The following is a 26450-nucleotide window of genomic DNA, read 5'->3' as shown; positions in this document are numbered from 1 at the left end:
TCACACTACTCTCTAGTTATTTAAACATCATTAAAGAAAATTTCACGAAAGACGACGTTTCACAACATACAAAACACGATCTACAAAAAATTTTGGCATGGTTCATAATAGATTATTTCACACACAATATTGATTTAATTGCACAAGCAAGAAAAAATTTTAGACCCCAAAACTCGAACGATGATACCGCTATCACAGAACAATCAGATTATGTTTGGGACCCCGAATGGTCTCATCCCGCATTTATAAGCTTCCCACAATCAATCTCAAGTCAAGCAATAAGTACGATATCTTACATAAGAGATTATGTAAAAGTAATACCATTAACCATTGATGCAACACCATTAAACTATAATACATTTTTGCCCGATACACAAAATAATAGTTTAAACTCTACAGTTATACACAATGAAAACCTCAATGGAACTAGGAATCTTACTCAACAAGATATCCAGACACCATCACACTTCATAAATGAAGAAATTGTACACACAACAACTACACAACAAAGTATTTCACCAATACGCCCAAATTTAACAACACCAAGAAATACAAATCCTTCACAAACACAGGTAACCTTACAATCAACCGTTAAACCTTCGGTTGCTCCTAAATATTCACATATGGATTACCAAACATACAGACCCATGACAATACCATCAAAAACACGCAAAACATTCACTAGAAACAACTTTGCAGACCATAATTATAATTATACACATCCATCAAAAACATATAACCAACCACAAAGAAATTTTAACCAATATACAAGATCTCGAAATTGGGATAACCCAATGACCCAACCTAATTCAATAAATTTCCAAACAAATCCTCCACAGGATCACAGTGAAAATTACCCATTTTTTCAACAAAATAAAAATAAAAAACAGACATCTTATCAAATGGATTATTTATCCTCAGATGATGATTTCTTACAACCAGATATATTTGCACCAAATCCTCAAGAATATCGTAGACAAGGAATACAGAGAACACGTACAAATCATAGAAATTTTTCTCCACAACCAATAGATGCACAACATCAACAACCAATTCAACAACAAAATCTAATTAATACACAATCTTTTCAACCAATTCAACAACAAAATCCAATGACTGCACACTCGTATCAACCATCACAAATGCAAAATGAAATACCACTCCCATATTATCTCCAACAACATGAAATAACAAGAAACCAACTTTCAAATTTTTCTCAAATGCCAAATGCAGCAGAATCATTACAAATGACAATGAATCCATACCTTATGGGTGGATCATCAATAACATCAAACAAACCTTTAATGGTTTTCACAGGAACAGACCCTGAATACTCTGTAGAAGATTATTTAAATGCAGTAACAGCAAACCTGATTTTAAATATTGGACCTGAACCAATTAATACGCCACTACATCAAAATTGGATACATCGACGCACAGCGTTAATACAAACAACCTTAGATGGCGCAGCCCGAAAATGGTTTTCAGTACTACCTCTAGAAATAAAATCAAACTGGAAAAGGTTTACACAGGAATTTTCAAAAATGTTTGACTCCGAAAGAAACAAACAACAACAAAGAGTTTTATGTAATGAAATTCGCAGATTACCAAACGAAACCATCAAGCAAATAGCAGTACGAATCGAAACACTAGTTCGAAAAGCATATTCATTAAATACACATGACTATAAAAACACAAAGATGACAGAAATCTTAATGATGACCTTAACACCACAATTAAGGAAAATAGCAATAAAAAAGAGAGCATCCCATCCTTCTTCAATTCGAGAACCCGATTTAGATTTTCGAAAACTAGTAGACAAATTAGAACAAGCAGAAATCACGATGAAACTAGAAGAAACGGAAAATCTGAAATTACAATACGTTAACAGAATTGAAACGACTCCCACTAATATTAATAATATACAGGAATCAGAGACAGACCTCGTTGAAAAAATCACTGAAATACTCAATATTTACGAAAAGAACCCAAACTTTAAAGGCAAACCATCTTTCAAAAAATGGTGTAATTATTGCCGACGATACGGACATAGTATTTCCGAATGTAGACAAAAACAGCAAGACAATCAAAATAAACCTCAAAAATATAAAAAACCAAATAAATCATTCTATCAATACATGAAAAAAGATCAAAATCTACCGAACAAAACAGTCTACAGCAACAACAGTTCAGGAAAACCACTCCCGAACAATACAAATTATACAAGAAATCAATCACCATATAACTCAAGTTATAGAGGAAGATCACCAGAACGAAGAAACACGAATAATTCATCACAAAATCACTACAATAGACCAAATAGTCGAAATAACTACTCCAGATCAAATTCAAATACACAACGATTTGTTTCTAGATCTAATTCCCAATCAAGAAATAACTACTATCCAAACAACCAATCACGAAATTCATCATACAATAGAAATAGAAACTACTCCTATAATCGAAATAGAAGTTATTCAAACAACCGAAACCAGAATTACCCGAACAATCAATCAAGGAATAACTCATATAATAGATCGAACTATAACAGACCAAACAATAATTACCAAAACAGATCGCGAAATAATTCACAAAATCGACACTCAAGTTATAATAATCGTTATAGAAATTATTCCCAATCACCATACCGGAATAATAATAACTATAATAATTCTAATAATCGCCACAGAAGTAGTACACCTAAACATCAAAGACAAATCAATCAAGTACAATCTAATCCAGAAACAACATCAGACCCTCCAGGTATTGATGACACAGTAACTGATACGTTACAACTCAATCAAATAAACTGTACATCATCAGATTCAGAAAGTGATACTGAAAACACTCTTTCTATCAATATGATAAAAGTCGAAAATGACTATGAATCTGTCATATATGAACAACCCTTTTCATCACACATATATGAAAATCAATCAGAATTTCTTCAAAATTATTACACTACACCCATAAATTCCACACCAACGACGCAAGAAACAAATGAGATTAACACTACAAATCAAACCAATAAAAATACCAAAACAAAATGCTTGAATACAAACCACATTTATCAAAATATACAAAAAGAACAACCCAAAGAAAAAATTTGGACAATACCATTTCTCTTAGAAAGCCCAAGAAATAAAGAATTTCAACCACCAGACCTTGAAATAGATTTTTTAATTGATTCAGGAGCAGAATCAAACATAATAAACATCCCCACATGGAATGAAATAAAAACTTTACACCCAAAGCTAACACCTCTTGAAACCTCCAGTAAGTTAGCAACAGCACAAGGATCAACATTGATAAACTACGGAAAAATCCAATTATTTCTCCTCCCCACCAGAACAATGGAGCAAAGCAAAATTTTAAATAAGCCATTTAAACAAATATTCCATATCACTGATATTAAATATAATATCATTGGAATACCATTTATTTCGAAGTATATACCAACAATTAACATCCTAAATAGTAAAATATTAATCAAAGATAAATATACAAAAACAAAAGAAACATCCTTAACATTTTTTCAAAGATTAAATAAACAACCACCATTCTTTTCAAAATTCTACCCGATATTTAACCAACAAAGAAAACACCTAAAACCACTATCAGGAAATATCTATATTTTTTCAATCAAACAAGTTCACCAATATGATAAAGAACAAAACAAACAAAAATTTTATATGTCAGATTTTGAATTCAAACCTATTCACAAATTTTTCAAAATCACAATCTCATCCATAAAATATTTGAAAAATTCGAATTCAGATATCATTTCCTTACATGTCTATAACAACACACCTTACCAAGTAACATTATCTTTAGGACTTTTAGGATATTGTGAAACCAACGCTACAATATCACCAATACACGAAAAAGCCTATCGCGTAAATAATATACTCCAATTACTAGATATTTGCCAATCCACAATCCTTAATGAAGAATTATCTATAAATAATATAATAAGTAACGAAAACAGAAATACGGATTATTTCACAAAAACCCCATATTTCAAACCTACATTCAACATAAGTAACTACACAGAGAATCAACAGAAATTTTTAACAATGTTTAATTTCCAACATTCACAAATAACACAAGACGAATTTGAAAAACTAGCAAAACAGCTAATTAAATATTCATCAGTCTATGCAACATCCAAATTTGATGTTGGCAAAATCAGCTCATCACTACATCTCCCATTAAAACCAGACGCAGTTTTCAAAAAACAGAGAGCAAGTAAAGTACCAATTCACTTACATGATAAAGTGAACAGATTACTCGATATTTTAGAACAATACAACATTATATCACCAGTTAATAAAGAAGAACAACCAAAAGGGAACACATTTATCAACCCCGTTATCATTCTAGCTAAAGGAGAATCATTAAAAATCGTTCTCGATGCTAGATACCTCAATTCACTTATAGATGAATCAAAATGTAATTGGCCCATTGAACCAATACAAGTTATTTTAACAAAAATAAACGGCAAATACTTTACAACCGCCGATATGAATAGTGCATACAATCAAATGCCACTAGATGAACAATCACGACGTTTAACACAATTTGTTATCGGAAACCAACAATATGAATTCAACCGCTTATTCTATGGAATATCCATAGGACCAGCAGCATTTTCAGCTTTTATGAGCAAAATTTTTAGACCACTAATACTCAAGAAAAACGCAATCACCTATTTAGACGATGTTTTTATGCAATCACAAACAAAAGACGAGATGTTCAATGTTTTAGAAAAATATCACCAAATACTTCAGAACGAAAATCTGAAGGCCGCCCCCGATAAATCACACTTCTTTTTGACAAGAGTTAAATTCTTAGGACATAATATAGAAAGAAAAACAATCACTCCATTGAAATCACGCATTGACGCTATTCAAAAACTTCAACCACCAACAAATAAAAAGAAAATCCAAGAATTTCTTGGAATGTTAAACTTTTTAAGTAAATATGTTTATAAAATGCAATTATATCTACGACCATTTTATAACATCCTTAGACAACAAAATAATTTTGAATGGAACACAGAACATCAAACACGATTTGAAGAAATAAAGAAACTTTTAACTGAACAAATTTCAAACACAATTCCAGATTCAAATCAACCATTTTATGCAATGTGCGATGCTTCGAACTTTGGCATCGGTGCAGCACTATTACAATCACATAATGGTACAAATAAAATGAACCTCATATCAGCAAATTCTCGATTATTCACTCAAGCAGAGCTACGACTCTCAACTCTAATGAGAGAATGTACAGCCATAATATATACACTGACAGAATATGAATTTCTGATACTTGGATCAAAACACCCCACAGTTTTATTCACAGACCATAAACCAATCATCTTTCTCTTTACACAAAAATCTAACCCAAACCACCGAGTTTACAGATTTCAACTAATTCTAATGAAATTTCCAAACTTACATATAGTTTGGACTGCAGGAAAAAATCTTGCATTACCAGACACCTTAAGTCGAAATACACCACCTGAATTACTTACTCGAAAAACAACAGTTGAAATACCCAAAAACATAAAATTCTACCTTGCAGAAAATGAAACATCACCCCGATTGGAATGCAAATATGCAGTAAAAACTGACGTTGAACAATCACAAATAAATAATTTACAACATTTCCCACTTTATTTAGATTGTCAAAATAATCACTATGAAGTTGATCTACTTGGAACATCAACTTTTAAACCAATCCCATATTCACAATGGATAAAAAACAACACCCAACAAAAAAGAATAAAACAACACCCGCCTAAAAAAGACCATTTTCCACTAATTGAAAAAGAAAATCTGACTGATAAAATAAACTTATCAGGACCACAAACAAACGATTCAAAATACACAATAAATCAAGTTTTTGACCTCCACGACCCACTTGACACAATACCCTTATCTAAATTAGAAATCGAAAACATTTTTCTCCCCCCAACAGAAACAATTACAATTTCAACACTGAAACAATATCAAAACCTTGACCCAGTAATTCGACAACTGAAATCATGGCACAAATATAAAACTAAACCTATCAAAGCAGATTCAACTATTCTAGGAAACAAAACACTCCTCAGATATTTTCGAAAATTCAACAATACAACAATTAACGAAAACACAGACCTTCTAGAATACAAACTAAATGAATCTACAGTTCCCTGTCTCCCTTTAAGTATGATTCTTATAGCTTTTAATATTTCACATACACAAAATATTAAAGGACACTCTGGATCAGAAAAAACATATTCAAATTTTATACAAAACTTTTATTTCCCAAATGCACCAATTTGGATAAAAGTACTATGCAATGACTGTATAGTATGTCAACTAAATAAACCTTACCCAAATCAAAAACAAATAGCACAAAAACAAGATTTTAAAGGACAAAGCTTGTACTTTAATCATCGTATCTCATTTGATACCAAAGGACCAATTTCACCCTCATCCGAAGGAAACTCCTACATTATGGTAATTGTTGACGCATTTACACATTATGTAGCACTTAACCCAGTACCACATTGTAACGCTTATTACGCTTACACAACACTCTATGAACACTGGATAGCAAAATTCGGACTACCAGAAATTTTAGTTACAGACAACGGTACAGAATTCATAAATAATGAAATTATCACACTATGTCATTTATATAACATTAAACACAAACCACGTACATCTCACGCACCTTGGACAAACGGCTTAGTCGAAGGTATGAACCGTTCATTACAAGAATATCTCAGATGTATCATCAACGGAAATGATACAAAATATACCGATTGGTCAGCAGATGTAAAATTATTTCCCTTAGCATATAATTCACAAATTACGACAACTTTAGGAATGTCACCATACGAAATGGTTTTTAACCAAAAGCCACGCAAACCAATAATGTTTACAGCAAATTCTCATAAAAACGCACAAGGTTATTGTCAACCAAATAAAGATTCAATTTGTTATAACCTACCTTTACATACACACGATGAAGATCATTTTCATCACCCACAAATTCTTAAACTAGCCTCCGGTACACACACCGAATGGATTCTAAATAGAGATAAAAAACACAATGAAATTTATCAAAAAATAACAAAAAAGTTATTACAAAGACAAAACATTAATGAACAAATCAATTCACGTTTTACACCAGCCTCCGAATTAAAAATTGGAACATTTGTTTTAATACCTAATTTTAATACTCAAAAAGGAATTTCTAAAAAATTACAACCCCTTTGAAAAGGACCATACCAAATAATTGCAAAACCCACTGATGTCACATATAAAATTACCGACTCAAACAAAAAAGAAATCGTTCAACATCGAAACAACCTATTACCTTATTACCCAAAAGAATACGCACTCCGCGAATTAACTCAATTATATTCTTTCACAGGATTAAAAATCATTCAAAATGAACCACATCTGAAAAACACAGAACAAAATGATAACCCCACCGAAAATCAAAACACAAAACCAATCGCCACCAAAAACAATACACAAAACCATAAAGAATCCCCAAAACAAAGAAAAAATAGAAAAATGACCGAACAAATAATACCCCAAGAACAAATCGACAAATCAGAAAATAGAAAAACAACAAGACTCCGAAATCAACCACGTAAAAACTATAAAATATTCATCCCCCAATCTAAAATTTTAAAGAAAGTGGAATTTCAAAAGTAATTTTAACATTATACTTCACAATCTTGAAACCTTCGAAACATTTTTCATTTACATTTTTCAAAATAACATGCTGACAAGTACGTAATAATTCTAGTTCAAAATAGACCAATAGGATTCATCCAATCCGTCACTTTCTCTAACTCAAACTAAGACCAATTAGACGAATCATATAGAACTCCAGGCACATCTATAACTATAACTTTACGACCTCCAGGTCAAAAATAAGCAAACCACTCCAACTTGACAACTAAAATAAATATCACCATAATACCGTACCCCTCCCTTATCTAATAACCCAAAGATCAACAATATTTCCCCAACTCAGACCACGAATACCCCCAAAACAAATTTGTTAACTTAGCCTAAGGTAACAAAATGAACATTTTAATTAGCCTAAAGTATAAAAATCTCACCATACCCCGGATCATTTGACAAACAAAAATAAAGAAAAAGACGACCTCCCGATCACCATGAAAATTGCCCCCAACAATTTTTTACAAAACTCAACCCACTTGTCAAAAAACTAATAAATAATCCGACCACACTAGAAAATCGCCTCAAACAGCAAAAAATATTCGACCAAGAGATCATTTCTTAAATGCTCTTCTCTCAATCAGTTACTCAAATACTCATAAATCTTAAACATTTTTTTACAATACTTGAAACCTTTATAATATTTCTTTTTGATATACTTGAATCTTTTCTAATAATCCTAATCATTTTTTGTAACATTTTTTTAATTTTCTACACTATACTCGAACTATTCCTCCAACTTTCCAAAACCCTTGATTATATCCACAGGTACGATTCATATAACTTGTCTAAATGATACGAAAAATTTTCAGTAGAACTGATATTTTTTTATTGTTTGTAATTTTCATAGCATTCTTATCATCCCTCATTTTGACAATATGTAAATGTATAAAGAAAGCAATCTTCACATTTGCCCTAGCAACAATCCTTCTAATTCTTTTTTTGGAAGAATATTATAATAAACATAAACCTTCCCACTAAAGTAACAATTCAAAAATCCATCAAAAATTGCTACCCAACAGTCACAGAATCAGTCTTCACCGACATCATCCCAAGATAACCCAACACCACCTTCAACTACTCAAAATCCTCAAACATCTACACGAATTTCTTTTCAAGACAATCCATACACTTTTGAAGAACGACATGCTCGTTTATCAGAACCACTAGAACCAGTTCAACGACAAGCACCTCTAAGCGAACCAACATATAACCTATACCCAACACTACCACAAGAACTAAGTAGAATAAGAAATCCTAGTCAAAACCAAAATACAGTCGAAATAAATAGACAAATTATACATCCTCGACGAAACAGAAATTTTCAAACTCCCCGAGTTCATTTTGATATACCTCAATCCCCATCACAAAACACTCCAGAAAACCCCATTGGTATATTACCAGAAACCCCTACGCTTCTTTCACAACGTAGCACCACAAGCCTACCATCAGATTACTTAGGTTCAACACCAACATCTGAACAAATACGTGAAAATCCCTTTAACCCCCCAAACCAGGCATCACGACTACCATATTGGACAACACATTCATTTACACAAGGTGAATTAAATTTAGTCAATAATCCAATAGATATTTCTACGGATACAACAACATCCTCATCACTACCAGAAACATTATCACTACCATCAACACCATCAATAAGCCAGATTTCACCACCACCTTTTAACTTAAATTTTCCAAATAATCTCGACGCCAGATATCGAGAACAATCATCAATAAATATTCCTTTAAGACTAGATTGGAATACATTTACAGCACCTCCACCATTATTTGGACAACATCAAGAAAGTAACCGCCTTCATAACTGGGCACTTAATAGATTACAATATCGCCAAGATATTCACAACGATATCCGTGATCACAATATTCAAATACTCCAACAAAACAGTTTACAATTAAAGTTTGAAATCACAGTTAAGTTAAACAATATTACCCAACATCCCTACCCATTAAACCCACCTAACATAACAGCTCAATCACTACCACCACCGTTTATAACTACTGAAGTAATATACAAATACGACAGATATACCAAAAACACAATTGGCTACATTACATTTTATAATCCATACTCAGGATTATCATACACATGTATATTCTAAAATTATTAATTTTTCTCCAACTCCTTTTTCTAGTAATCTCAAATCAAAACATAAACCCTTCCCCTCGTACAGGACCACAAGATTTATTAGTAACACATTACGATTGTGAAGAAAATGAACAAAAAACACTACATAAATATGCAATAAATCAAGTATCACAATGTGAAACAGAACCACAAGCTATAGAAACCACAGATGTAATAGCAACACTCTATTCAAAAGCCCGAGCAACAACAGTTACAGGTTATAAATTCACAGCAACATTTTCCGAAAAGAAAGTACATTGTTCACAAGTCTCGAACGGAAACAAAAACCGACTTGACCATGAATCATTCTATCAGAGTAATATAGAACGTCTTTTACATCTCAATCCCGACGATTGTAAAAATGAATTACTTAGACTAAACATCACACAAAATAAAAACTCCGACAGAAAGTTAGTTATCTTTCAAGTTTTTTCAGATTCTGTACATCAATCACAACTTGAAAGACACCAAGGACATATAAAACTAGACGAAAAATACCCGTATAACGGCGCACACGGACGATTAACCTATGACCTACACGATAAACATTGGATACCACACATTGGTATAAATGACCCATCAAACTGCAAAGCAGACACAAAAAATAAAGGATACCAAGAAATAATGTTTTTCGATTGGAAAATACAACTCGAAAAAATACAACTAACACGAGATTTATCAGATAATACAATGATCTATCAAGGAATCCGATTACCTTGTAAAAATGATCAAGGTTATTGCGACCCTACAACGAGAACACAAGCAACAATTGTTTGGTTCCCCGAAGATACATGTACAACATTTCAAGTAGCAAGAATACACGCTCGTATGATAAAATTTCACGAAAAATACTTTATACAATCAATTCCATATGAACAAGTACATCCATCACGAAAACAAAGTACTAATTTTAGAAACATACACAATATAGAAAATAAATTGACACGTTTTCAAATATATCAAGAAACAGAACTTGCATGTAAATACAGGAATCCACTTCACAGAACACAATACTCTGAAATATTAGTTGAATACGAAAAAGGATTCGACATGACCACTGGAAAAATAAAACTTGACCCATATGCCACAGGTCATCCTCCAAACGAAGGAACATCCTATATACCAGTTAATTTTGAAAAAAGCAACGGACAACCTGGTGGACATCTAAAACCCCATGACACCAGAAGCACACGCTTACAAGAATTATCACTAATGAATACTACATATTTCGGTAATATCCACTATGATATTCATTTAGATATGAAACTAGATTATACAATTAGCCGAATTTTTCAAGAAATGTCACTCTCCGAATTAGAAACACTACACCAACTATGCGAATTAGAACGAACACAAATATTACAATCACTTGCACTAGCAGTATTAAAAATACCCTATGCAGGATACTTATTATCTGGAAATAGATCAAATTTTTTAGACTATGAAGGAAACATCTTATGGTTTTATACTTGTACTAAAAAAGTATCACCACTATACGTTTTTGAAGATAAACGATGTTATAAAAGAATCCCTATCTTTTATAAGAATAAAGTACATTTCGTGGATACACTTTCACGAAGAACCTATTTCTGGGATACCGCAGTCCCATGTGGATCAGAAAACAGCCACAATGTAGTACAACTAAACCCTGATGAAAATAAATATTATCTTCTCACTCCATATCCCACATTAATGCAATCACTCAAAAAATTTTCACCAGAAAGCATTCGCGCTATTGCTCGAAACCCAAATATAGACTTACAATCAATAGGAATCTATTCAAAATCAGATATTCAACATCACATTAGAACACAACAATTCCAAGAATTATTAACACAAATGGACACTATACAAAGACAATCAATAGACCAAAATTTACGCAAACTTGCGGAAACCGCAGGATTTGCCGATATCTACACGCAAGACTATAGCGGATATTTTAAAGACATTAAAGATTATATATATCTAAACGGTGAAAAATACCGTCCCCAAGATATATCACCAATTAACATTTTTAGCTTTGTTACACTCAAAAATGAGATCCTCGATTTTCTAGGATGGCCCTACTACATCTTAGAAAAATTGACTATTTTATACGCAATGTTTAACTTTATTGGATTTCTTTTCTCACTTTTAAAAGGAATCTACAACACATGTGCTATACACACACAAGTAAACAGACAAGCAAGCGTAGCACGCATACTCTTTGCAGGATTTTTTGGAATCTTTTCTACATCTATAAACAAAATTCTTTTAGACGCACAAATAAAAGAATATAACACAAAAATAGCAACACGACAAAATACATACGACGAAGAACATAACAATGTAGACATAACGCCAACGGCACCACAATTATCACCCCTACCAAATAACCATCCACTATCCCTAGCCCCACGAAATTTTCGAAATTTAGCCATCACACATAATCCAAATTTTCAACTCACCACATCGCAAAGTCCCATCCAACACATAATGACACACCAGTCACAAGACCATAATACTTATGAACAAATTATTGAACAACCCCATACCACCGCTTTTCAGTCTCAAAATAATCATTTTTTTAGCCCACGATGAGCCGCCAACTTGGATCACTACACCGATCAAATTCCCACCCAACCAATCTTACCTCTCCAATCCCAATAATACCACTTTTTGCTTTTCCGCCACCCGATTTTCCATCTAGTAATGTAACATCAGGCATGAATTCCGACACTAATTCACACATCTCAGTTTTATATTCCATCTCACAACTCAATAACCCGAATATTGAAACCCCCGATGAATTTGCCGACTCAGAACCATCCCCATCCAATAATTTTCATAACTCTTCTAATTTTTCTCAACCCCCTTTTCAACCCATATTATCCAATAACCCTGACCCAATCACTCCCACACCCTCTTATGCTTCCCAAGTTACCCCAACCTACTCCTCACTTCATTCTGACCAATCATCTCATTCTCCAGACACCCCCCGAATCTCCCCAGAGCTAGATAATTTTATTACCCTTCAACAACAACCCTACCACCTCCATACCCCAGCAATAAACCAAATCTCCTCCACAATCAATTCATCCAACCCCCCTACCCCTACACCCTCTTCAAATTATACTGAATCATTAGCACCATCATCCACATCAACTGAATCTTCACACAATACTAATAGAGCTTACCGCACTTTTAAAAGAAAGTTCCCCAACCATCCTTTCCCAGCAAAACCAGGAACAGCCCGTGAATACATCAACCACCCCAAGCATACTAACACAAAAGAATTTTTAGCCATCACCTTACCCTCATTCCCACAATACACCTTAAACACCCCCCACGACACTAACGAAACACGCAACTTTGTAGATGAATACGTTTTGATGCCCACTCTCTCTTGGACCTCATATTATCATTTTACTAACCCTCTTTGCTTACCTTTATCTAACACTCACATCGATATAGAGCGAAATACGGACATGCTATATCGACTCACTACACCACTAACCGCTAGACAATTTACTTACGTTGGATATAAAAAATCACTAAAAACACACACTGCACCTAGAGCTAACGAATATACACTCGAATACTATGATCACAACATCATCAGAGCTAACCAAGATCAATTCTTAGACGACGATCGCTTCGCTAATCCACAAATTACCGAGAAATTTTTCATCAAGACACCATATATATTTACACTAAACATCTTCGACCGAAAGTTTGATCACATTATTTCAGAAGCACTAACAGACACACAAGCATACGAAAGTTTTAAAGAACGCTTCCAAATATTTTCACTAACCTTTCATTTCCTTGCACCACACGAAAGAGATTTACACTGCTCACACGATATTATGTTGCGCACTAAACAAACCCACACATATAGTTATTATCGCTTCATCCAAAATCACTTTGACCTACACACACCCTCTAGACAACCACACCATCGCTTTCAATTCATTAATTCCAAATACACTTCACCATTTTTCCTAAATTTCACATATTGCATTAAAGATACTAACCTTCATGGTATTCTTCGCAATTATGATCCCATAACCCAAATGTACATCTTCTGTCCCATCACCAAGACCTTCAACGCCGAAGAATCCCGACCCTTCCTTATCCCGCACGAGTTTGTACAACCTATAGAAATCCCAATTTTAGAATTCATCCATAACACTAAATTCAACCACAAATTATATAATCTAATCCAAAACACACCTTATGAATTTGCAGTTGGCACTGAAGAACTAACCACAATTAAGGCACTTCAATTGCTTTGGCCACTGCTTCAAACTAAAAATATCATCCGCATATTAGCCAAACTACTAACAACTTCAGATCTCATTCACGACATTTTCCCCCACGGTTTCTTCCCCGACGACTAACAGGTAAGTATGAATTATACATATTACTAATTAATTCAAACATTAGAAACTCACCATTCTTTATCCATGTTTTCTTTAGAATTTTAGCCTTCATCCAACGATCATCTGAAAAATTCACAAAAGAAAAATAAAAAATATAGCAAACTTCTTCAAAACTGTTTAAAACCCTATTAACTTTTTGCACCAACAATTAAATAAATATAATACCAATGCAGTAAATTAATTTATAAATTTTTCCCCCACCAGCAGTAAATCTAATTATGATAAAAATTTGTAACTTAATTTCCCCCAACAACTAGCAGTAAAATTAAAATTCTATGTAGTAAATTCATAAGAAGCAAAAGCAGTACTAACCTTTTGATATTTTCATTCACTCGCATAAGAATTCTATCCACACTCGCACAGCTCGCCCACGAAGAATTGTTTAAAATAATGAATTTCAGTTTCAAGTTTTCACACTCAACAACTCTAACATATAATAACATGTTTCAAACTTTCCTTTAACCCGGTTGGAAAGGAATCATATACTAAATAAAACTAACCAACGCAGCTTACTAAATACCACAAATCATAGAATAACAGCATGACTAAGAAAAGGAAACCAACGGTACCCAAACCGGATTAACCCAGTTTAAAACTGGATAATTTATTCTTTTGAAGACTATTATAAAGTCTAAGAAAGAAATAATAAAACACAAAAAAGTCGAAAGACAAACCCATACCACGAACAATTTGCTTTTTGGAAAAAGGACATAACCAACAAGACATAAGAAAAACCACAACAAACCCAACATAAAACGTTGTCACATAACAGGACCCCTCACAAAAACCGCATGAAATCATACTCCCACTCCTGGCCTAACCCACCAGGAAGGACGTCCTGAGCATGCTCTATAGCCGGCCTAACCCACCGCGCTACATCCACGCTTTGTGACCACACCTCTATTTTTAATAAGAGCTACTCAAGTGTGAGTAACTCTTCAAAATAACCGAACTAAAACAAAAAGCTTTTGTGAAAACAACTAACTAAAATCATAATTAAAAAATATTAAACTAATAAATGTTTTATAAAATGTAAATTACATTATGCAATACATAGATCAGAATACAACACCAAGGACGAACATCTAAAGACAAAACGACCCCACTACACTCGAGAGAGAATGACCAACCACAATCGATTTGCCACCCACAATCACAACTCAAAGGATTTAGAGTACGACTTGACTTCGCAGAAAAGGACTTCATTGAACTAGACCAATGACCACCTCGATGTTCAAGTATACGTACAGATCCGAGTAACCAGGCATCCCCTCCACGCACAATCTCCACACCATTCCCAAATTAGATCAGACACAAAAGAAGTTCTCCACGCAGAACAGAAAAACCTGACATAGCAAACCATTCTGAAATCAGATTTGAGTTTGTTGCAAAGACTTAGTCGTTGTCACTAGAAGACACAACGTCTTATGTCTCTAACTCCAGCTTCCTGGAACTTCTTTAACAAAGAGGAAACAGAAGAAATATGATGTTCGCCAAACACCAACGTCCATCATCCATCCTTCGAATTGCAGAAGAACTATTCTAAAAAACTCTGTAAAACCCGGATGGGTGGAACCTGATCTAGACTACATTTTATGATTGGATAATTTAGATATTTTACCAATGTAAAGTATTTAATATTAACCAATCATGATCCATCTAACTAACAACCCACTTATTTGTAAGTGCTGAAGTTACTTGTAATTTCAGCACCAGAGAGATTTGAATTTAACTTAGAAATTAGTTGGACTCTCCCGAGCACTTCAGCAGCCGCAATAAACCAGTATACCCTAGATCTATTGAGCCTAGCAGAGACTAGTTAAACAACCTGAGACTAGATAGTATAAGAGTAAGATTAGGATCGGTATTAGACTAAGAAGTTGCACGAATCTATCCGGCCGAAAATAAGATAGCGTGACGAGCAGACGGTGTACCCTATCCGAAATTACTCTATGAGTTATACACTCCAGACATAACTCATCACGGTGTTCTCGAGGGGGATGCTTTTGCTCTAAAAGACCCTAAAAGACCCTACTATGACCAAGTTTTCTGTGCTGCAGGCTAATTGTTGAAAAAAAAGTTTTTAAGCACCTTTTGACAGTTTTGTTTTAAGAAAAAAATGCTTTTTTTCAGCGCTCAATCTCTCCACAAATTATCCTTAGCTAAAGATTTTAGGGTCGTTCAGTCGAAAATGAATATTTTCAAACTGTTACAAAGGGTGACCCCTTGGGACGTCAGGAGGTCATATCCCCGAGGGGAGAGGGGCGACCGCCTCTGCCTATGATAATATCGACTGTTTTCAAAAAGAAGAAATAAAGCTTTTCGCTTAAAAAAAAAAGAGAAAAAATATGTAAGACCTAACAAACAACACTTTAGATATCTTTTAAATAATTCGCTAGAGAAAAAAGTAGAAATCATGTGCTCATTTCTTTCATAAGGTTGAACATCCTCCACGAGTAAATGCTCATCATCGAGATTCACGGGAAAATGTATCTCAAAGCCGGGTTATTACAAAAGCCTCTAAAACGAGATGGGGAAGAAAGACTGCATGTGGAACAAATGTTCTTAAAAGAGGCTTCACGTGAATTAGAAAACTGAATCCGAAGCCTGACAAAAACATCAATTTCAAATCTAGAAAACGGTTTGGTCTCTTTTACCTAATTGCAATATTTGCCGAAATTGAAAAGAAGAACGGATGCTCCCGATAAATCAAATTGAAATTGATAAGGGCATCAGGGTTCTCAATTGGCCGATAATTCGTAGCCAACCGCTTTTAAAATGACTTTTGACTCTATGACGCAATTATAAAACAAGGTAATTAGTTGAAGTTTATTCAACTGAACACTTATAACCGAAAAAAAAAACGATAAGTCAACTTGGTTCATCTTCCTTCTTAAAATAGAATCTCAGATTAACATTTGAGCTCTACCGACGGCATTAAAAAGATTCTGATTGATTGCGCGGCCCGAGGTTGTGGTTTTTGTTCGGACTTTTGTAACGAAAGTAACGGAATATTTATGCTCTGGGTGGTTTTTTTTCTTCAGACAAATTTCGACTTTTTAACTAGCCATTTTTGACGGAATTTTATATCAGTCAAAAGGTATTGTTGACTTGAGCTTAAATTTGAAAAGATATTTCACCTGTGATCATTTTTCGTAAAGTTATGAGGGTTTAAAGGTTACCATTTTGGCCATTTTGACCAACTTGGGACAATTAAGCGCGATATAATTCGAGCTATTAACGCGTGAGCGGAGATTTAATCTGTCTTAGAAATTGGTTGAACGAAGCTTATTTGCCTTAATTGATTTGTTGCAAGGAACGAAATCTATCCTTTTGCACTTAATATGGCGAGTGGGGTGATGATTTTCATTTGAAAAAATTTCAAATTTTAGACAAAAAATTTCATTTTATTTTATTTCATTTATTTTTTTAAAAATTATTACTGCTCCATAAACCTCAAAAGGCAGTCGAAACATTCAGGGCTGCGCCCTGATACGAGCAGTCTGGTTAGATTTTGCAGACCAAGGAAATTTATCCGTAATCAATCCGACCGGTTAAAACTATTCACGACCGGCGGGACCAAATAAAAAATAACCACGAATTGAGCACCTGTTGCATTTTTTGACTAAAGCAACTCATGCTATTCAATTCAGGCACGCATTTAAGTCTTTTCTGTACAATTAAGCAATGCACGTTTCATTACAACAAATTGAAACAACGCGTTCTTTTTTTCTTAATAAGCGGCCAAAAGCCAAACAAGACTGCTCGTATCAGGGCGAAGCACTGAATGTTCCGACTGCCTTTTAATGTTTATTGAGCAGTAATAACCTATAAAAAAATAAATGTGATAAAATAAATTGAGCACTTTTTTTAAAATTTGAAATTTTTTAATGAAAATCATCCGCCCACACGCCATATAAAGTACAGAAGGATAAATTTCGCTCCTTGTAACAAATCAATTATGGCAAATAAGCTTCTTTCAACCAATTTGGAACAATTTCTAAGACGGATTAAATCTCCGCTTACGCGTTAATAGCGCGAAATATATCGCGCGTTAATTGTCCCAAATCGGCCAAAATGGCAATTTTCAAACCCCCATAACTTTACGAAAAATGATCAGGTGAAATATCTTTTCAAATTTAAGCTCAGGACATCAAAACCTTTTGAGTGATAAAAAACAATTCCTTCAAAAATGGCGAGTTAAAAAATGAATTTTGTCTGAAGAAAAAAAAGCCACCCCGAGCACAAATATTCCGTTACTTTCGTATCGAAAGTCGGAACAACAAGCTTCTTTATGACTTTTTTTGCTGCTGTGGAAACCACAGACAAATAGCTAAAAACCTCGTCTTGCTCCAAACTACTCTCAAAAAGTGCAAAAGATGAAACGAATGTTGCGGAACCCAGAACAGTTTCGGGAGTTCATAAACAAATGTTTATTCAAGCATGCAGCGATTTGAAAATTGCAATTTGATTTTAAATTTTGCCATGTATTTGGGCTTTAAAAATAATTCAATTCTTCTACTTCAGGATTGAAGTAAACAGACCAATTTATCAAGGCAGTTTAATTCTTATTACGACCAACAAGTTAAAAGTCAGCAGCAATTTACATCGGCGATCAGTTTATTTGCGTTTTGGATAAACTTCACCAACTGCAATGAGAACAAAAGTCTGTGGGAGTAATTTCTTTGTCTATAAATGCAGGTCTTTGAATCACAAAACGAAACCAAGATATCATTTGAACATAAAATTCCTTTGAAGAAAAAGTGTTCATCCCAAATGCCAAAACAAATATTTAGAACTTGGATGCATATTTAAAGGAGTGTATCCATAATTTTAAGACAGATTTTATACCAGATTTTATACCACATTTGTACCAGATCTTATAGACTTATCAGACTTATCATTTGATTCCATGAAAGTTTGTTAAATCATTGTTTGTTAAACAAAAAAACCGAGACTCCTACCAACAGAACGGAGACAGTTATCAGATCTGGCGAGATCTTGCTACATCGGAGAATGCTCAAAACTGAAATGGAAAAGAGGTGTTTTCATTTTCAAAATCAAGAATATTGACCTCCAACGGAAACTCCTTTGGAAACTTCAAACGCAACGGATGTTCTAAACCAGGCAGCAATTAAGGAAAACAAAAGGTAATTCAATCACTTGAAATGGTTGACAATGCAAGATTGGGTACCAATTGTGATATGTGCATAAAACTTAATTCAGTAAGAAGCCCAGCCTAGGCGTTAAAAAGGCAAGAACTTGCTTGATTCGGCAGGAACTTGCTAAATGCGCTACATGTGGGTGCCGTGACACACTTAATGTGCCAACAATTTTTACGTTAAGAGTGTTTGCTCGTTGGGTCTTCAAGAGTTTCATAATTGGATTCCATTTTCAATTTCGAAAATGATTGTTTTCTTGTCTCCAATTTCCAGCGTCCTAACACTAACCAAACAATGCGCGTAATTATAACACATTTTGGCTTTGTTTTGTCTTGTCTCAAAAACAAAGCTTACTTTTTAGGATATCAATTCCTCATTTTTAGATACATATACTTCCCAATAAAACTTTTCGGGATTTTGTTTGAGATCATAGTTTTAAGTCCGCTTCTTGTGTTCAAAAACCTCGTCATACTTTCATGTCATATCATACAACAAAATACGGCGACTATATTTGAGGCTTCAACGCGACTGGATTTCAGACCTATGTGACCAAAATTTGTTGTTTTTAGTCCCGTTTTTGAAAAAACAATAATTAAGTGATCGGGTGGTTTTTTCTCCAGACAAATTTGGACTATGCTTTTTTTGCTGAGTTTTGGAGTATATTCTGAAAATCAAGATGATAAAAGATTTCCATCCAAAATGGCTAGTTAAGTGTCGAAATCTAAAAAGTCGAAATGAATAGGTACCTACTTCATGATTCCTGCAACATAAGTGTTTGTCAAAATAAATGTTTGTCGTTTGAAAGTTGCTATAAGTAACACCTTTAAAAAACACCAAATTACTCGCTCTAATAGCTTAACTCAGTCAGTTTGTTCCGGACTTTTTTCTGATCGCGTGAAGTTATTGTTCCAACTTTTTGAATACAAAGTTCATTTTAGACGATTACGCAAATCTTAACTTAGAAACCAGCTGTAATTTTTGTAGAAAAAAATTGTAAATATTCCGAATTGTCATTATAACCCATTGGGAACTATTTTAACAGACAATACTAAACAATAAAAACTACTGAACATTGGATTCGGATGCAGTTCTATTGTTAGTATGAACATTTCAGTGGGCAAAAGAAGCGCAGTCAGTTTCGTACAAAGTGCTTCAAAAAAAACTAAGGTGTCCGTCTTTGACAATTTTAACTGTGGATAAAACAGAGCGAGCAATATACTGCATCATATTAGTCAAAACAACCAATTGGGAAGATTGAGAATATATCTGCTTATGGTAATCTTTTTATTGAGACCAATTCTCAAAATTATTTCCCTCGAGTGTTCTCAGAAGAGTCGCGCTCAGCACTAGCCTTTCCTGGCATAAAAATTATTGTGAAACGCTCACTAATAGACTAACGTGACTAAAAGAATGCTGAGATACTTTGATGCTGAAAGTTTAACGCGCATTTTTATGCGTGGTGATTTATCCCGTATCACAAAATCGTTCCAAATTCAATTGGTATTTTTAATTCCTTACACGATTCATAGTACTCAGATTAAAATTCAAGTTTTTTCAATTTTGAATTGACCATAAACTATTCGAGACCAGTTTATAGACAGTTGGAACATATAGGGATAATCACATAAAATTTTTGTACGGTACGTCGCATCTTGAAACAGAAGTCATAATTTTAATCTTCGAAACTGAATCGAACACCAATAAAGGGAGAAATACCCTCTTAATTCACATTGCACAAGGTAATTCAAAGTCGCACAAGGTAAGTTTCGCACCAATCGGACCTAAAAATCATAGCCTGGAAAAGTTTTCACAGTCGCAGGCAAAATCTATCAGGATTACTTGCATCAGGAGCAGCCTTGAACGTTCCAACTGCCATCTAACTTAAATTGAAAAATTTCTGATCTTTGAAAAGTTTTGAAAATTTTTTTAGCCTCCTACGCTCTTAATTTAATTTTCTGCCCATTTAATTTACAGGCACAAAAATAGTACCAAAACCAAACCATTAAAACTCTGAAAAATGATCACAGTTGAATGCTCACTTGTTTAATTTTACGCCCCTGATATCCAGGTTTTTCAGACTGTTATAAAAGTTTCTTCAAAAATTAAAAAGTCGAAACTCGTCTGGAGATAAGAACAAGTCACCGCGCTACAAAAATTTTGTCTCTTGAAAAGCAGCATCAAACTTCAAGAACAAAGACTTAACAGTTGTTTCTGAGATTAAATTGAAAATTATTAGACAATGTAAATTTTATTTTATTGGTAAGCCCATTTCAGTATGCATCAAATTTCAAAATTTTTTTTTTTGGGTTTTGTATCCAATTGTTTTCTTCCAAGTCAATTTATGTGTAAAATTTAAAAAGAAAAGGATTCTGAAAAGGATTCCGTTTTCTGATTCAAATTTAACGTATACAATTATATCTAGATGAATAAATTGAAAAATCATATCTGGATTGCTCAAGGTTTATATTATACTCTCAAAGTATTTTATGTTATGACGCTTATTTTTAACCCAACTGGTGATGGTGAATTTTTCCCTAATCACTGATGACTTTTATCCTAGTTACTAGTTAATAAAAATTAATTTAAATGGTAGTCACTCTGTGTGTTAATCTTCAAGTAAAAACTTCAAATGAAAATTCAAAGTGCAAATACATGCTAAAATAAACACCTTACTATATGCTACTAGATTGCATTCTAATCATGATATTCCCAAGTGGTTTTGTTGACTAAAAAGACGCAGTATATTGTTCCCATTTTATTCACAGGCAAAATTGTCCAAGAGGACTCCTTAAATTAAAGAGGGCATCCTTTGACTACTGGAATGTTGAGCGAGTAGTTCGGTATCTATTAAAGGTGTTATTTACAGCAACTTTCAAATGACAAACATTTACTTTGATTTGTTGCAGGAATTATGAAGAAGGTAACTACTCATTTCAACTTTTTAAATTTCCACTTTTTATCTAGCCATTTTGGATAGAAATAATTTTTGATCTTGATTTTCAGATCATACTGAAAAACTTAGCAAAAAATGCCTAGTCCAAATTTGTGTGCAGAGAAAACCACCTGATCACATATAATTTTTTTTCGAAAAGGGGACTAAAAACAACCTCAATAGTCTGAATTCCAGTCGCGTTGAAGCCTCAAAAATAGTCGCAGTATAATTTGTGAACTTGCTGTGGTATGATAAGATATGGAAGTGTATCGAGATATTTGAGCACAAGAAGCGGACTTAAAGCTATGATCTCAAACAAAACTCCGAAAACCTTTATTAGGAAGTATAGATATCTGGAAATGAAGAATTGATATCATAAAGAGTAAGCTTCCTTTTTCAGAAAAGACAATACAAAGAATACGCACACTTTTTGGTTAATGTAGGACGCTGGAAACCGGAGAAATTCAGTTTGGAAATTGAAAATGAAATCCAATAATCAAACTCTTAGTGAATCCACGGGCAAACACATTTAACGTAAAGTTGTTTTCACACTAAGTGTGTCACGGCACCCACTTGTAGCGCAATTAGCAAGTTCTTGCCGAATAAAGCTAGTTCTTGCTTTTTTAACGTCTAGTCTGGGTTTGCTCTTTAGTGAATTAAGTTTAATGTACATATCACCATTGGTTCTCAATTGTGCATTGTTGATCATTTCAAATGATTGAATTACCCTTTGTTCTAATTAATTGCTGCCTGGTTAAGAACATCTGTTGGGTTTAAAGATTCCGAAGGAGTTTCCGTGGGAGGTCACAGTTTTTGATATTGAAAACGAAAACACCTTTGTTTCATTTCATTTCTGAGCATCTTCCGATGTAGCATGATCTCGCCAGATCTGATAAAATTCTTGCTGCTAGGAGTCTCGTTTTTTTGTTTCCGGGTTAAAAAATTATATCTTTCAAAAGTTATATTGACTGGTTTGACGAAAGCGTTTTGTAGTTAGTCATAAAGAACTATCCACGTTTTTTACGTGCGGCTGCTTTTAAAAAGATACGTTGGCCTTCGGTTCGCAGGGCTTAATACAAAATGAACCTAATTTTTTTGCCTGCTTCGATTCTTCTGGGTACCATAAATTTTGATCGGGTCTCAACAAGTTTTCCTGCTTTCAAAGAATGTCGGAGCAAAACCATTTATATTTTTTTTGTATGTTAAAATCAAAACAGCAAAAAGAGCGAAGAAAAACAATCTTAATGCAAGTTTCGCCAGGCAAACTTTGATTTCTCTATTAATCATTTTTGACGTAGTTAGTATTTCATCTGAAAACTATTGATGTCCTGAGCTCAAAATTCAAAACAATACTTCAAGTGTATTGTGATTTTGCGAGTTATTAGGGTTTCAAAACTGCCAATTGACCAAACTGTGAAGAATACTGCGCTTTTTTTTCTATTTTGCATGAGCGGCAAAACTATCGGGCTCAAGAAATTCCGTTCCAAAATCAATTGGATTAGGCAATTTCTTCAAAAAGTTACCTCGATATGTTCAGTTTTTGTCACTGAATTTTTTTTGTAGCATGTGAGGTGATAATTTAAAAAATTCATCCATTATTTAAAACAGAAAGCTTTTTTAACGTAAAAAATTTTAACATCGTAACATCTAAATTTAGGTTTTGACATCTTAACTAACATTCATGTGGAACAGTTTTAGGGCAACAATTGCGGTTTTTACTTTTCTACTTTTTTCATTCTTTAAGTATTTGTAGAATTTCTACGGAGATCGTAAAATAAGAACGTCCAATCACAATTGTAGAATGACCCGAATGTTACTAGGACAAAATTGATTTAAGCAAAGTAATTGAAACAAAACTAAGTCGACCTAACTTTGTCATTTTTTTGCTGCTTGCCTCCATTTGTCTCATATGAATTTGAATTGCAAAAACATTATTTTAGCATTGAGAGTTAACCTATTATCGTCTAAAAACTTGGTTGCCATAAAAATTTTAATTGCAAAATGGTTGAAACTAGCAGTTTGTAAGCCCATCCAAAGCATACACGCAATCATATTTTTTTTTGCCGTAGATGATAAAACACGAGAAAACGGAGCTAATAAAATGTGTACCAAAATCTTTAAAGCCGAGAAAACTTTCGAGCAAAAAAAAGCAATCAACTCCGATTGACATCAAACAATCAACCGAATTCAAAAAATAATTTGGAGACGTCTCAGATATAACCATACGTTCTGTCATTTAAAAAATCGTCAAAAAATTGAATAAAAATCAAGCATGATAATTGGGGCAAAATCCTCAATGCGTCTACAGCGCTTTAAAATTTATATTTTAATTGATAAATTTTTTTTTAAAATTGCTTGGATATTTTTTTTGGCTTTTTCAGTTTAATTTTCCAGCCATACCCAAAGTTTAGTACAAAATATGTTTGTTTTTTTTTTGCGTTTGATCACGCAATACTAAGTTTTCCTGCCTCAATAAATAGCTTGCCTCAGTTCAGTTTGAAGGACATTTGATCCACATTGATCAAAATTAAACGTGAAAAAATTAAACGTGAAATAATAGTACAACAATTGTCTTGCTGTAGTTATCCCAAATTAACCTAACCAACTGGGATGTTTTTAGACCCTCATAATTTTTAGAAAATTAAACGTGAAAAAATTCAGAATTATATATTAACAGTTTGATTAAAACATTGACGCAAGTATTTAGAACTGAATATTCCTGTTCCTAAATTAATATTGTGATATGGATTGTCCTAAACATATTGTACAAATAGATTGTCCTAAAATTTGAAACAAAGGCTAACGAACAACAGACGTTGATAAAATTTTACAACAATAAAATAATTAACATGAATAGAAAATTTTTTTAAGTATTGTATCTGTTTTCCTAAAATTTTTATCTAAACGAGAACAACATACTAGACCACATTATCTTAAGTGACTTTGAATGCTGGTGAAAAAGGGTTGTGAGCCATTTTTTTTCGCAGTTTTTTCGATATACACGCGCATGCAGAAAAATTGTTTAGTGTTTATTGTTTAAAGTAACGGAATATTTGCGTCTTCTCAAGTGTGCTAACTGTAAAAATACTTGGAAACTTTTTTATTATTCTTCAACCATTCGTCATTTTCTAGGCTGGCAGTTGTCTTTCACCCTCATGCCAAATATCAAAAAATTAGGTCGGTGTTGAGTTGATATAGAAGAAGGTGTTTTACGCTCCGATTGGTGCAGTTTTTATATTTGAAGTCTTGTGTCCTGAAATGAACTGCTTTTTTGATTTGACGAAACATCATAGTTGACGAAACATCATAGTTTTGATTACAGATCTCTTTCTTAATTGTCATTTATGAAAGAAGCGGAATCGACATTTCCTTTTCCTGCTCTTTCTTTCGATATTTTTCCAAGAGATCTAGTGACCCAAATTTATACTAAATTTGAGGTTAACCGCACTTAAAAAAACGTTTGCAGCAGTGGATTTGTAAATCAAGTGGTATGTATCTCATGGGCTGCCCTCTACGCTCTTCTGCCCCCATTGGCTTCGCGACTATTTCAGAAAATCAAATTCACAATTATTCCAGAAATTCACGACTATTTCAAAAATTCTCGACTATTTCAAAAATTCCTAAATAAGGCAGAAAATTAAAGCATTTAAGGTCATTTTAGGGTTTTGGTGCCATTGGTTGTGATCTAAAACTCGAAATGGCTGAACTTGAAAAAGGTTTGGCTGAGCTTGAAAAAAATTGGCCGAACTTCAAAATTTTTCAAATTGTTCCCTCTGTCAAAAAATTTCTGTACACACCACTGGTAAACACATGCTTTTTTTTGTAACGGTTCTAGAAAATTCAAAATGCTTTTTGTTCACCTCAAAATAAAATCGATGAACATCCGCTTCTCCTTTTTTAGAGAAAAACTCTACGCAAACCCTTAAATTGAAAGATATTGAATATTTCCTGGCGAGATTTGATAGCATTTATTGTCGCCCAAAGAAGTGCTTCCTCAAATCTCTACTTCGATCTAGAAAAATGTTG

General features: G+C 33.6%; 1 protein-coding gene across 2 annotated transcripts in view; it reads left to right on the top strand.

Annotated features, from left to right (window-relative positions):
* The window catches only part of LOC134842708 (heterogeneous nuclear ribonucleoprotein K-like), a 432138-nt gene that overhangs the window by 241291 nt on the left and 164397 nt on the right, over nucleotides 1-26450 (top strand). The window lies entirely within an intron of this gene.

The sequence above is a fragment of the Symsagittifera roscoffensis genome, chromosome 3 (genome assembly GCF_963678635.1).
Source record: "Symsagittifera roscoffensis chromosome 3, txSymRosc1.1, whole genome shotgun sequence".
Classification (NCBI taxonomy): domain Eukaryota; kingdom Metazoa; phylum Xenacoelomorpha; order Acoela; family Convolutidae; genus Symsagittifera; species Symsagittifera roscoffensis.
Note: the sequence above shows the minus strand (reverse complement) of the source record. Positions and strands in the feature narration are given on the sequence as shown.